Here is a 4,008-nt window from a genome sequence, read left to right as displayed (position 1 = left end):
TCACTGGCTTTAGTGGTTGGTGCATAAATTTGAATAATAGTGGTATTAACTGGGCTTCCCTCTAGGTGCATGGATATTATCCTATCACAGACAGCGTTGTACCTCATGACTGATCTGAATATGTTCTTTTTGACAATTAATGCAACATCATCTCTCTTCAATTTGTCATTCCTGGCATAGTAAACCATGTGGTTGTCAGATTCAAAATGGCCAATACCAGTCCATTTCAGATATCGATGTTTACGTGTTGCATTGCATTTTTGACGATTTATAATTTTCCTAGATTCTTACTTCGTACATTCCATGTTCCGATTATTAATGGATGTTTACAGCTGTTTGTCTTGATTTTGAGTTGTGGTAGATTACTTGATATGGCTCTTCAACCCTTAGTCTTTGTAATTCCCACCAAACAACTTTTATTCCTGATGGGTCTGGGTAAGAGAAGGTGGGAGGAGATGCTTATAAGATGATATGATGTCAATATGAATGATTGCTAACAAGACTAATTGTGATTGTAAAAACTTGGAAATCTAATAAGTCGATTTTGCCATCCTGCTGGGATTAAAATGAGACATCACAGAAGCAGGAAGGGGCTCTTCCTACCATCAAGGGAAAGGAACTAGTAGTGAGTACATCCTTTAGACCCTGAAACCTCTTTGCATTAAACCTCCTTGACACAAGGACAGAAAGCTGTGGCACTGGAGTTATAGGACTGAAACAGCAGCAAAACAAGGAGATTGTCAGAGATTTCTTATAATAGAGGCAGCAGAGTTAAGAGACCAGCAGAGTGGCAGAAGCATCCTAGATACCATGAGTGAGAACCTGCAGGCAACCAAGGTCCTGACTGGTAAGTTGTCGTTGTTAAGTGCCATCAAGTCAGTTTCGAACCATAGCAACCCTGCATACAGTTTCCAAAAGGCAGCTGGTGAGCTTGAACCTCCAACTGTGCTGTTCAAACCAACTTTGCATTCCAGTGCAATTAACCCATACATAGCACCAGATCAGGACTCCTGACTGGTAAGAGAATCACCAATAGAAGATGTCTTGTGAACACTGGCCTTCCCTATACCTGTCTTTGAGTAGATGGTGTAAGGTCCATTTCCGGCCTTAATATACTAGATTTCTGTGAGTTGGTAATGTATTCTAGCTGATGGTAGAATAACTAACTAAAAGTGAAATGGAGAAAAGTCCTGAATGTGAAACATTTCACTATAGTGGTTACGTTAAACAATTCTCCATACAGGTAACTTCAAATCCATCTTGGGGTTCTGAACTGTGAATCGTTTTCTGAAATTGAGAGCAAGACTGAGAGTGAAAGATTGATGCCTCTCCCTGATGTCTACCATTCTGAGGAGCTACCATTCTGGTGGTTACTTTTAAGAATAACCCTGAAGCCTGTAATGTGTATGGTGGCAGGACTTGGAGTTAGGACAAAGTGAGTGCTCAACTAAACTAGACCTCCTAGTTTTGAATGACCATGGGCAAATGGCTTGTATTTGCTTGCTGTTGGTTGTTAGGTGACATCTAGTCTGTTCCAACTCTTACTTAGTGACACCATTTACAATCGAACTGAACACTGCGTGGTCCCGTGCCATCCTCACAACCATTGCTATGTTTGAGCCCATTGTTGCAGCCACTGGGCCAATCCATCTCATTGAGGGTCTTCCACTTTTTCACTGACCCTCTACATTATCAAGCATGACATCCTTCTGTAAGGACTAGTCCCTCCAGATAATAGATCCAAATTAAATGAAATAAAGTCCTGTTAAGTTCTAAGAAGCATCCTGGCTGTGTTTTCCCAACACAGATTTGTCCATTCTTTGGCGGACTATGGCACAATTAATATTCTTTGCCAACACCATAACTCAAAGGCATCAATTCTTCTTTCGTCTTCCTTATTCGTTGTACAGTTTTTGCATGTATATGAAGCAATATAAAATACCATGGTTTGAGTACTCCTTAGCCTTCAAAGTGACTTCTTTAAAGAGATATTTCATAGCAGGTCTGCCCAAAACATCATTTGATTTCCTGACTGCTGCTCCCATGAGTGTTGATTGTGGATCCAAGTAAAACAAAACCCTTGACAACTTCAATATTTTCTCCATTTATCATGGTGTTTATTGGTCCACTAGTGAGGATTTTTTTTTCTCTTTATATTGATGTGTAATCCATATTAAAGGCTGTAGTCTTTGGTCTGCATCAATAAATATTCTTTGCTTTCAACAAACAAATTATTTCACCTGTTAACAAGTCTTCCTCCAATCCCAATGCTACATTCTTCTTCAGATAATCCAGCTTCTCAGATTATCAGCTCAGCATACAGACTGAATAAGTATGGTGGAAGGTTATAACCCTGACACACACCTTTCCTGATTTTAAATCACACAGAATCTCCTTGTTCCATTAGAATGGCTGCTTCTTGGTCTATGCATAGTTTACATTTGAGCACAATTAAGTGTTCTGGAACTCCCATTCTTCGCAATGTGATCCATAATTTGTTACGATCCATTCTTTGCATAGTCAATAAAACACAAGTAAACCTCTTTCTGGTATTCTCTGCCTTCAGTCAAAATCCATCTGATGTCAGCAATGATATCCCTCATTGTCTTCTGAATCCAGTTTGAATTTCTGTCAGCTAGAATTCTTCAGCATTATAAAATGTGAGGCTTGAATTTTTTCTTTAGTTCTTTCAGCTTGAGAAATGCTGAGTGTGTTCTTCCCAGTTGGTTTTCTAACTCCAAGTCTTTGCATATCTCATAATGCATCACTTTGTCTTCTTGAGCCACCCTTTGAAATCCTCTATTCAGCTTTTACTTCCTTTTTTTTCTTCTTTTATTTTAGCTTCTCTGCATTCTAAAGCAAGTTTCAGAGTCTCTTCTGACATTCATTTTGGACTCTTCTTTCTTTCATGTCTTTTTAATGACCCTTTGCTTTCTGCATGTATGATATCTTTATTGTCATTCCACAACTCTCTGGACTTTGGTCATTAGTGTTCAATGTGCCAAATTTGTTTGTCTCTTAAACTCAGGTGGAATAGACTTGAGGCTGTATCTCAGCTTTTGTGGATTTGTTTTAATATTCTTCATCTTCAACTTAACTTATATGAGCAATTCATGGTCTGTTCTACAGTTAGCCCCTGTCCTTGTTCTGACTGATAAAATTGAGCTTCTTCTTCATTTCTTTCCACAGATGTAGTGGATTTTACTCCCATGCATTCCAGGAATACATGTACAGTTGGAAATTTTGTTGTTGGAAATAACCTATTTGTTCAAAATCTTGGAACGACAATGTTCTAAGGGTAGATACATGGACAGAGACACAGGCTGAACGGGTGTGGGAGGAAGAGTGGCGAATGTATACATAGAGATATATCCCACAAATATATACAAGAGTTTGAAAGAGGATATGTATACATGGGTATTTACCTTTCCTGTAAATACAACTATGAATATGGTGAAGTGTTGTTGTTATTAAGTGCTGTTGAGTCAGTTCTGACTCACAGCAACCCTTTATAGGGTTTCTGAAGAGCAGTTGGTGGGTTTGAACTGCAGATCTTGTGATTCATAGTCCAGTGCTGATCCACAGCTCCACTCCAGGAGTCCATGTGGTAGAGCATGGTTGGTGGTTATGTACTGTGGAGTCAATTCCGACTCATAGCGACCCTGGACAGGGTTTCCAAGGCTGTAAATCTTTACGGGAGCAGAAAGCCTCATCTTTCTCCTGCAGAGCGGCTGGTAGTTTCAAACTGCTGACCTTGTGGTTCGCAGCCCGATTCATAACCACTGTGCTACCAGAGTTCCTTGTGGTAGAGCATACAGAAGGCAAAATAATGGAAACTTCTTAGATATTATCAATCATCTTAAGGCAGTTAGTAGCTGGACCTGGGGGATCAGGACAATAATCTCAGGGGACACCATGGTCAGTTGGTATAACATAGTCCACAAAGACATCCTACTTTAGTGAGTAACATCTGGATTTCAAAAGCTCATGAGTGACCATCTAAGGTGA

The sequence above is a fragment of the Chrysochloris asiatica genome, unplaced genomic scaffold (genome assembly GCF_000296735.1).
Source record: "Chrysochloris asiatica unplaced genomic scaffold, ChrAsi1.0 scaffold00224, whole genome shotgun sequence".
NCBI classification, from domain to species: Eukaryota; Metazoa; Chordata; class Mammalia; order Afrosoricida; family Chrysochloridae; genus Chrysochloris; species Chrysochloris asiatica.
Note: the sequence above shows the minus strand (reverse complement) of the source record.